Source organism: Hipposideros armiger, unplaced genomic scaffold, assembly GCF_001890085.2.
Source record: "Hipposideros armiger isolate ML-2016 unplaced genomic scaffold, ASM189008v1 scaffold_62, whole genome shotgun sequence".
NCBI classification, from domain to species: domain Eukaryota; kingdom Metazoa; phylum Chordata; class Mammalia; order Chiroptera; family Hipposideridae; genus Hipposideros; species Hipposideros armiger.
Window position 1 is genome coordinate 1,325,576 of NW_017731412.1, and position 11,621 is coordinate 1,337,196.

The following is an 11,621-nucleotide window of genomic DNA, read 5'->3' on the forward strand; positions in this document are numbered from 1 at the left end:
CCCCTGTGCTTTCTGGCTCAAAGCCCCGCAGCTCCTTGCTGTGTTCTCACCTGGTGGAAGGAGTGAGGGACTCCCTTGGGGTCTCTTATAAGGGCCCTACTCCCATTCAGGAGGGCTCCACCCGACACCCATCAGATTTCAACATACGAATTTGGGGGGCACACAAACATCTTAGCCTATAGTAACAGTGGGAGCAGAGATTAGTGAAGTGCTTTAAAGATGGAGGAAGGGGCCCTGAGCCAGGAAATGCGGGCTGCCTGTAGAAGCTGGAAAAGGTGACAAATCGAGGACTTCTGAAAGGAACCAGGCCTCCTGACACCTTGACTTTAGCCCCCTGAGACTGGCTTTGGACGTCTCACCTCCAGAACTGTAAGAGAATAAATGTGCATTGTTTTAAGCATGTAAGGTTATGATAATTTGTTACAGTGGCAATGGGAAACTGATATACCAGATGTGTGTCTATGGGCTAAGGACTGAACCTCTCTGAGCCTCAGTTTCATTATCTGTGAAATGGGGATAATAATATGATGCCCGCATCATACCCTGGTGGTGAAGATGCCAGGATTTGATGTGTATGAGGTCCTTCATCCTTGGCACATAGGATGCCCTGATTAAATGTCAGCTATTACTACCACTACCATTAATATTATTAATGCTAATATGAAAATAAGCATGACCACACAAGACCCCTAAAATCAAAACCAACCCAGGAGCAACTTCTTGTTGGGCTAATGGATATCCTATCCATTGGGGGTTTCTCATGCTGTTTTATATTGGGGGACTCATTCTGTATGGGGGACTCACAGATAAACTTCAAAGCAGCTTTGCATTCCCTATAGTTTTATCCCAGCACCCGGCCTAGGGCCTGGCACACAGTAGGTGCTGCACAAATATCTTAGCCATGATTTAAAACAGACAAATTTGTGTTTCTATGCTTTTTGCTGTTTTTGTTATTGTTTTCCTGGTAGCTTTGAGGAGAGTCTGGCAGACCCTGGCACAGTTGGGGACCTTCCTTATGGGGATGGGCTGGCCTCCTGTCCCAACCATCTGGCAAACCCTGGCACCACCTCCCCAGGGCCTCCAGCACTCACTCCCCAGACCTGGTGCCAGCCCTTTCTCTCCCTCCTGCCACTCAGCCCAGCTCCCTGTTCTGGAGAAATCATCTCTATGGTAACAATTTCAGGAGCATTGGGCCAACTGGGACCCGAGGGAGCAGAGGAGGGAAGGGTGTCCATGCCAGCCAGCCCCTCTCAGGAACCCACTCAAGCCAGGATGCTGTGTCTCTAATAGAGATCTTGGCTGCAGAGCAGGGCAGATCCTGGAGTCACTGGGGAGTGTCTGGGGCATGTCTTTCAGTGTCTTCTCTTCATACCTACCTTGCTCCCTTCTCGTGTCATATCCTCTATGCCCCAACCCTGTTAAAAATCCCAGTGCCTCTGACGAACCATAAGTTGTTTGTAAAATGAGTTTTCCGTAAACATGGAGAGCAAACCTGTGATACCCTTAGTGTGATGCTGGAAGCCAGTGAGTACTCAGCAAGTTTACTCTGTGTTATCTGTTGTTTGAGATGGGGAAATGGAGGCCTGGAAACTGTCCCCAGGACCCTCCCAGGCACCAACCCTATTCCCCTTCCTCTGGGAGCATCTTCTTCCCTGGGCTTCTTCCTCTTCCCCCCTCCCCCCCAATCAAAACTTCTGTTGTCTACCTACACCAGGACGCTGCGAAACAGATGGTTGTTTATCTCTGATGAGCAGACCCATTCCTGAATGTTTAGGGCTGAGCTGGAGACTCATCAAGGTGTTTTTTTTTTTAATGTCTTAGGAGTCCCAGTGATGATAACGCCTTCATTCCAAGACAAAATCTTGGGGGGTGGGGTGGGGAGTGTGTAAAAGTTTTCAGGTACCAGGCAGTGGGAGGATTTAAACATTAAAAAGGTGGTGTCACTGAAGCTCAGAGAAGGTAAGCAACTTGCTCAGGGCCACACAGCTGGTAACTGGTGAAGCTGGGATTTGAACCTGGGCCTGCTTTTCGATTGGTCTCGTGTAACATTCTCCTTTCCTTTCCTTGGTCCCTTCATTATTCACCCACAATCAGGCATAGGAGACATCATCTCTCAGATGCCCTAAAACCAGTGGTCAAATGCTGATCTGTTAGCTGAAATTCAGCAGGCTGGCGGAGATAAACCTGGCTTCAGCTGGGAGAACAGACCAGTATCAAAAACATCTCATCTTCCCAGGTGGATTGAGAGCCATTTGTAATGCAGATATAACTCTGGGCAGGGACCCAACTCTCCACCATCACCTCTGGCTGAGCCATTTCCTAAAAATACAAGAAAATATTTTCCCCCTCAGGAGCCCTGAGGTCTGAAGCCAAAGTGAAAGAGAACCTCCTGCAGCCTGAGTCCTCTCTCCCTCACTGTTTGAAATGCATCTCTTCACCATCTTTGTCCCCTACTCTCCTTAGGGAGCTGGAGGTGTCAGGAAGAGAAGAGAATAAAAATGGGCCAGGAATAATACTGGAAGCTCTGGGGTCAGAGCTAGCCCAGGAGCATTCTTGCTGGTCCTCTGCATGGAATTAAGACTTGCAAATCCAAGCTGCTGCGGGCGGGCGTTGGCGGCAGTGTAATTAATCTTAGGCACCTTGGGGTGGCCCAACATCCCCAAATGGCCACTCTTGTCATGTAGCCAGTCTCAGTAGGCTGAGCTCGGGCCAAGGCTGGTGGGCTTCAGGGCTGCTTGGTGTCATAGCTGACCTCATGCATTCATTCACTTACTCCCCATTCATTCATTCCTCATATTTACTAAGTTCCTTCTGGAAGCTCAGTATCAAAGAGACAAAATGAACAGCCTCTGCCCTGCAGGGCTCCCAGAATAGTAGAAGGAACACAATTTAATTGCGGCACTGAGAAGGAGTCCTTATATCAGCCCCTGAGGCTTCCTGGAGGAGGGGGCATATGAGTTGTGTCTTTCACCTTTTCAGAATGACAGACTAGTTGGTGCTCATTGTGGCAAATTCAAACAAGGCAGAAGTATGTCAGAGAAACAAATGAAAGTCTTCTTGTTCCTTCCTCTCAATGCCACCTCCAGAGGTGACCACTGTTAATGGTGGGGCGTTTACTTTTTCGAGGTCTTTATATGTGTGTGTATATGTGTATATACAAGGTCAACAATTAAGTTCGTGATCTGGAGGCAACGAGTTGCTAACCTTTTTTGATATCAGAGGGATTATGAATTTATACCAACTGGACAAACAGTTAACCAAGTTTACTATTTGGAAGTGCTGAAAAGACTGGCAAGTTGTGGCAAGGTGACCAGGAAAAGTATGGGAAACCAGTGGCTGGGTCAGGGCTCCCACTCAGATTTCAGTCTTGCCTTCTCTATAGAGAGGAGTCGTTAAGAGTCCTTCTCTTCTTCCTGCTATAGCAGAGGAGTTTGTTCTGCATGTGGAAATTGCCTTTACAAAATGTGTGTGCCCTGTTTTTAAGAGCTTGTCCTGAGTCTGCTTGTTCTCAGTGTTCTTTTTTTTTAAAGATTTTTTATTGGGGAGTTGGGGGGATGGGAACAGTGCTGGGGAATTGGGGAAAGGGGAACAGACAAGTTGCTGTCGTTTTGTTCTTCAATCTAGTTGTGGAGGATGTTGCTTCACTGGCCCAAGTTGGCACCATCATTGCGCTCCTCTCTGGCGAGGCAGATCAGTCGCCGGCTTCTGGACGGCCGCTCACTGCGGCTGCTGGCTGCTCACGCTGGCTGCTGGCCACACACGGTAGCCCATGGCAATCCACTGCCACAGGGACTGCAGCCCATGCCGTCGCCGGCGACTCATGGCAGCCCAGCTCCAGGTTGAGCTGTTGTTCAGCATCTTAGCTGTGGAGGGCAGCGTCACTGGCCCTCATATGTGGGATCCGAACCGGGGCCCTCTGGCATCCCAAGCAAGTTCTTAACCATCGCGCCACTCGGCCGGCCCTCTCAGTGTTCTTTAGCTCAAAATAATCCATATGCCCAAGGGGCAGATTTTGGGGTGGCATGTTCTGGTTCCCCTCAAAGGCACACCCCAAACAACCAGCCCGGCCCTTGGCCCCGTCTCCTTAGTTAAACAGTGCAGTATCCCAGGATTCAGTTTTTCCTTGGACCTCTTCTCTTCATCTAAATTTGACTTAAAGTGCCATTTCAGGGTGTATGACGTCCAAATTTATTGTCTCCACCTTGATGGTCCCCCTGAACGCTAGGCTTGCACAACCAACGGTCTACTCAACGCTTCCCCTAGGGCACCCAATTCCTTCAATTTGTTCAAAATCAAACTCAGCCTCCAAACAAAAGGCCTGTTCCTGCCGCAGTCTTCCCAACACCAGTAAGTGGCAACTCCATCCTTCCAGTTGCACGACTTCCCAAACCTGGAGTCATCCTTGATTCTGCTTTTCCACTCATATCCCACATCTGATGTATCAACCAAGCCTGCCTGCTCCACATTTAAGCCACTTCTGGAATCTGATCACTTCTTACCATCTCCGTTGCTCTCATCCAGGGCCAATCCCCTGCTAGTCATCGCTTGCCCTCCATCAGCCCATTCTTCGTACAGCAGCCAGAGTCATCAAGTTAGCTTCTGGCTTCTATTTATGTTCTATCAGCCAGACAGAGCAGCCAAGGGGCAAGGAAACACACACCTTCAATGAGGTATGAGAGGGAGGCAGGGAATATTTGTTGAATAATCATGTATTTGACCCTAAGGCCTTTGACATTTCAAGATATATTTATGGACTTCCACTATGGGTTTTGGTGCTGTAAAGGAGTGTGAGGGGCAAATCCTGTCTCTTGGTCCCCGATCGCAGAACAGAACCACCCATCTTTTTTGAGTTCTGCTAGGTAGAGGCAGGCATGATTAATACACATGGAATGATCAAAGAAGTGATGAAGTGTTAAATTGGACATGTTCAGAGGGCAAATGCTGGGCTCGGTGAGCAAAAGAATTCATGGAGGAGGCTGGAATAATGAGAAAAGTCTCCCAGATGACTTGGGTTCCTGACCTGGGGCCAGAGGGATGGCCGGAGTAGAATTTGGACTTGTGGGGTAGAGAAGACATTCAGGAGGCTGGCCTAAGCAAAGGTAGAGCTGGAAGGAGGAGGGGGTCGTGGGGCATTTGTGGGGCACTGGTGGGGCTGGTGTCAGAGGAAAAGAAATTTCAAGGCTCGGATGAGTTGTTCTGGGCGAGAATCTCAGTGAATCATTAATTAATTGATCCCTTCAGTGAATATTTATGGCGCACGTACTTTTTTAATATTGCTGTTTATAGTATATATTCCATGTAATGATAATATACTACTTATTAATATATAGCATTGTATGTTATCATTATATGTAATATGTTATTATATATTACACGAATTATTATGTATTACATATTGTTATGGACCGAATGTTCACGTGCCCCCCAAATTCATATTTTGGAATCCTAACCCCCAGGGTGATGGTGTTAGGAGGAGGGATCTTTGAAAGGCAATAGGTCATGAGGGTGGAGCCCTCATGACTGGGGTTAGTGTTGTTATAAAAGGGACCCCAGAGAGGTCCCTTTGTCCCTTCCGCCATGTGAGGACACAAGAAGAAATGGCTATCTATGAACCACAAAGCAGGTGCTCACCAGGCTTGGAATCTGCCAGCGCCTTGATTTTGAACTTCCCAGACAACAAAACTGTGAGAAATAAATGTTTATTGTTTAAGCCACCCGGTCTGTGGTATTTTTGTTATAGCAGCCTGAACTGAACTAAGACTGAATAATTAATTATATTTAAGACTGTATAATTATATGTAACACATAATTATAATATGAATATACTATATATACTTACATATAATGATAATATATTATGTTAATACTATTTATATTTATACTATATATACTCTATTAGGTACGGTATTTATTTATCATACCAGACACTTTTCTAGGTGCTGGAGTTATTTATAGCAGAGAACAAAGTAGAGAAAGATCTCCACTGTCATGGTGCTGACACTCTGGTTGGGGAGACAGACATATATGGGGGAATAATAAGGTGCTGTGGGGAAAGTTACAACTGAGAGAGGAGAAATAGGGAGCATGGAAGAGGGGTGAGTCTTCCATTTTAGACAGAGAAGTCAGGGAAGGCTTCAGTGACAAGGTGACATTTGAACAGAGACCTGAAGGAAGTGGGAGGGTGAGGCCTGTGAATAACTGAGGGAGAGGATCCCAGGGAACAGCACGTGCAAAGGCCCTGAGGTGGAACAGGCAAGAGGGACAACAAGAGAGGCAGAGCCGGTGAGGTCATGAGGGGCAGATTGGCTAGAGCAGGGGTCGGCAAACTGTGGCTTGCGAGCCACATGCGGCTCTTTGGGTACATTCCGTCTCAAAAGTTGGCCGACCCCTGGAAGAGCCAATCCTGTCTCTCGCAACAATTTAAAAGTGATTCGAGAGCCATAAATATATTTTGACGTAATCACCATTATGTGAATAATATCCTTTAAAAATTTTATAAATGAAACTATGATAGTTTCATTTTCATTTTCAATTTTGCTTCAGAGCCTGGGGCTCGCGAGCCGCAGTTTGCTGACCCCTGGCGGCTCTTCCGTCTCAGAAGTTTGCCGTCCTCTGGGCTAGGGCCTTGGGACCACTGTGGGACTTTGGCTGCCACTTTGATTAAGATGGGGAACCACAGGAGGCTGTGGAGCACAGGACTGATGCTATCTGCCATGCATTTTAACAGGATTCCTGAGGCTGCTGTGAGGGCGTCTATAGCAGAGCGGAGGCCCAGGCTCCTGAAGGTGGCTTGGACCTGGGTGGTGGCAGCCGGGGTGGGTCAAAGAGAGAAACAGGGCATCATTTATCCTTGCTTGACCCACCAGGCTTGACCTCACCCTTCCGGTACTTTCTGTGCTATTATTTCCTGGTGTTTCAGGACCATGTGAACACCGTATCCCATCTGCATGGAGCAAATCATAAATAATTAAAAACAACTCACGAACCCAAGAGGGACGTGGAGACACATATCGATTGGCTCTTGATGAAAAGGCCAGGATGTTAAAATACTCATTGATAAAAGCTTCTCTGGAGGTCCCAGGCTCACAGAGCCCATGTGGAGTGTCTCTCTGTGATGAGATCATTACTTTCTTGCCCCAAGAAATTAACCTGTTTTCTGCGTTGGGTTTAATTTTGCCACCACAAGAAATTCACATCCATGAACTTAATCTCTCCCGTTTGGACAATTAGCTACTGCTGTTTGCTTTTTTTTTAAACCAGCTTTTGCTTGTTTGGCTATATAGTGACAGGGGAGTGCCTTTTGTATTTGATTTTTAATTGGGTCAATAGTAATAATAAAAATGATTATAATAATAGATGCTATTCCTCAAGCACTTACTATGTGGCAGGCACTGGGCTAAGAGCTTTATATGAAGTACATGAAACCATTGGCTCATTACAACAACGCTATGAAGTTGATATCATGACTATGCCCCAAAGTACAGATGAGAAAACAGACTCAGAGATGGATTATAATTTGCCCAAGGTCACACAGCTAGGAAGAGGTAGAGGAAGATTCAGACTCAGCCCCTTCTGATGATTTTTTACCACTCCCTTAGGTATGCAGTCTATATTTTAGTTTTTGCCCATACAAGGCAATGGATCTTCCTTTCCATCCATCCATCCATCCATCCATCCATCCATCCATCCATCCATCCATCTGTCTAAACATCCATCCATCCATCCATCCATCTAATCTTTTTACGACTATTTATTGAGCCCCTTATGTGCTAGGCGGAGTACTGGTGATACCATGATGCTTTGCTCAGATTTCATCTCCTCCCTAAAGCTCACAATGATTTATTCCCATTTTAGGGTTCCCTGAGGTGGAGATTCTTGTTCGAGTGATTTATTGAGGAAGAGGTCTCAGAAGAAGGGAAATGAGAAAAGCAGGGGAGGGCAGGAAAAATGCTAAACATAGATGTCGTCTCAGAGGGAGCTAAAACTTTGCTTGTGATTTTGAACCTGGAGGCAACATATTTTTTGAAGCTCAGAATTTTATGACTACCTCAAGACCCGGAGTGCGGACCAGGGTCTAAATCTTGGCTCAGCTAGGTGACCCTCGGCAACACATTTGAATTCTCATCCCTCTGGACTCGCTTTGCTTGTGCTTCTCTACACTCTGACTTTCTGTCTGTGCGATGGCATTGAAGTTCCAAGTCAAAACAGGAAGCAAGCACTCTCTGCCTGAAGGACGTGATTCTCAGGGTGGCAGTGATGGTCATGTTTAACGCCAGTTAAAAACATAAGTGGGTCACGGTTTGAGTGGATGACATCCATGTCAATCACTGTTTTTGTTTGTTTGTTTGTTTTTGTGATTTGTTGACGAGTCAATTGAGTATCTCTTCAAACACAACATGATGCTTTCTGATGGTATGTGAGGCGATTTGGGGCATGGTATTACATAACCTCATGAATCACATAGAGAAAAGTGTATTCTCTTTTTCATGTCGCTTTCCATCCTCCAGGTGAAGTCATGGAGAAAGCCTCAGTTGGGTGCGCTAATTCCTCTCCAATGCTCTGCTCTTATAAATATGTATTTTGTACTATTTTTATGGGCAATGTCAAACGTGCAAAAGTAGACAGAATAGTATGAGTCTGCCTGTACCTATCACCCAGCTTCAATAATTAGCAACTCATGACCAATGTTGTTTAATCTATGTTCCTGCCCACTCTCCTCCCACCCATATTATTTTGGGGCAAATGCTAGATATCAGTAGGTATTTTGTGAGTGTTGAATGAATCAATGGTTCCCATAGTTCCTATAGCCAGGTCCCTTCCCATATTCCATCAGCATTTCCATTTGCTTCTCTAGTCAACCACCTCTTGTCACCATATCACACGATCATGATCAACAAGGCGGTAATGACGTGATCCTGAAGACAGAGTTCTTGGTGGCCCTTCCCAGGGGTCTACCTGGTTCTCTGACATGCTTAGGATTCTTGGCATTTTGTTATACAGATAGTAAGTACCAGCCAACTGGCATCATGATACTTACTCCCTGGTTGGATCTAGTCGGTGTTGGCTCTTGGCACCAAATCTGCTATTTAAGCCCGTGCTCATCTTATCCCAATGGGCAGGTCCATATACGCCAGGTAGATAACCATCCAAGTTAAATAAATCCTACATAGCAATAAGATGAAGGCTCGTATCTCTAATCAATCCCTAATGTACTATTTGCCAAGATGTGTTCTGCAGAACACTAGTTTTTTAGGAATCTTGATAATTGATAACCCCCCAAAAGTTTTTATAGTTAAGAAGCCTGGAAAACAATGGGTTAAACGGAGTTGTTTACTGCAGGACTTCTCAGAGCCTTTAATACATTAATGGTATTGAGAGGCTCCAAGAGGGGTTAGCAAAGCCAGAATTGTCCCACCTAATGTTACCCGCAGGACTCTGATTTTTTTAACACCACGTCTCACAGGACCACTGGAAGTGCTCCCTTAACCGTCCATTCAAGTATCCCGAGGTAGAGAACGCAAAATATTACCATGTTGCCATATTGAGATGAAAAGACTCAAGCTGTTCAAGAAAGTACAACCTGTCCTTTATAGAACAAGGAGAAAGAGAATATGGCTGACAACGTCTTTTCTTTCTTTCTTTCTTTCTTTCTTTCTTTCTTTCTTTCTTTCTTTCTTTCTTTCTTTCTTTCTTTCTTTCTTTCTTTCTTTTCTTTCTTTNTTTCTTTCTTTCTTTCTTTCTTTCTTTCTTTCTTTCTTTCTTTCTTTCTTTCTTTCTTTCTTTCTTTCTTTCTTTCTTTCTTTTCTTTCTTTCTTCCTTTCTTCCTTTCTTCCTTTCTTTCTTTCTTTCTCCCTTCCCTTCCCTTTTTAAACTTTATTGGGGAACAGTGTGTTTTTCCAGGACCCATCAGCTCCAAGTCAAGTCATTGTTTTCAATCTAATTGTGGAGGGCGCAGCTCACTTGCCCATGTAGGAATCGAACTGGCAACATTGGTGTTATGAGCTTGTGCTCTAACCACCTGTGCCAACCAGCCACCCCAGACTTTTCCACTTAATGTGGGTACCCACGAAAATTCCTCTGGGTTAATGCCGCCCTCCCTAAGCACTGACATATCATTAGTTTTAGGAAGACCAGATGGTGAGGGATCACAGCCTTTAGGGAATGAGATCTAGTTCAAAATTATCCCCTACCCCACTTAATAGCTGTGTGTTCTTAGGCAATTGCCTCAACCTCTCTGAGCCTCTGCTAAGAAACTGATTGTAAGGCAAGGATTCCTGTGCAAGGGGGTTAATTGGGAGGTGCCAGAAAAGTGCTGGAGTGATACAGGGAAGGGAAGGTGGCCAAGATGGGGGGCAGCATTGAGCTGGCCTCCAGAGTCAGGCACGGAGTGGTGAGTAGAAGACTACTCCTGGGTGGGAGTGGGGCTAATGCGCACTTCAGGCTCTGCTTGTGTGGCCAGAGAGCCTTCTGTGGTTCTGTACAAAGCCTCACAAAGATGCAGAAGGTGGCAGCTGGTAATGGCTGGAGGACACTGAAGGGCTAAGTCCCAAGGATCAGCTCCAGCCCCACAACATTGCACTGCTGCCTGTACTGCAGGGTTTGGTAGGATGGGACCCAAAAGTGCTCAGCGTGGCGCCTAGTAACAGTGATACCAGCTATCGGTTGTCTGGTACTGACTAGTGTGCCAGGCATGCGATTGAGTCCTCACGACAGCTCATGCAGCTCTGGGCAATTATTTCCATTTTATAAACGAGGACAAGGAAGCTCAGAGAGGTTCAGTAACTCATCAGGGGTCACACAGCTGGGGAAATAGTGGTTCAAGATTACACTGGCTGAAGGCTATGACCTTAACCACTGCACTACACAGCCACCTTACACAGATGCTCATTAATTGTCCCTCCACTTCCCTCCCCTCCTCTCTGCTCTTCTCCCCTCTCTTTCCCTTCCCATTCCTCCCCTCCCCTTCCCTTCTCTCCACTTCCTCTTCTCTCTTCCTCTCCTCTCTCCTCCCTTTCTCTCCCTCCTTCTCTCTCCTCAGAACAGTCATCCTGGGACACTCAATGCCCAATAAATATACTTGGAGTTGAATAACATCCCAGTTTGGTGCGATAGATGCTTAGTTCACTAAATTTTGAATCAACGGTCAGAGAAATCTGAGTGCATGTGGCTTCTGTGGAGGTAGGGGATTGTGGCCACGGAATGTAATACCCTTTGCAAATCTCAATAACTTCCTGAAATTCTCTAAGGGATGTGGAATGGAAGAGCATGAAGAATGATGAACGTGACAAATGCGGATCCTTTAGTCCCCAGTGTTTCCTCCTCCTCAGTGCTCTAGATTTTTTTTTCTTTGTTCGCCTCCTCCTCTCTCCTCTTAAGCATCCTTCCTCCCCCCGCCCCCAGCTCCCCAGCATAGATGGTGGAAAAAAAATAACTGCAGTGTAAATGCAGTCATTCTTAATTTGTGTGTCTGGGGCATGGAAAGTGGCTGGATCATGCTGAACCGTCAAACATTAAGAAGCTTGTTAAGCAAGAGGGCTGGGCGCGGTTAAATGAGGGCACCTTTCCGTTTTCTGTGTGTTTAGAATCGTCTGACTCTAAGCCCACCAATCAGACATGATAAA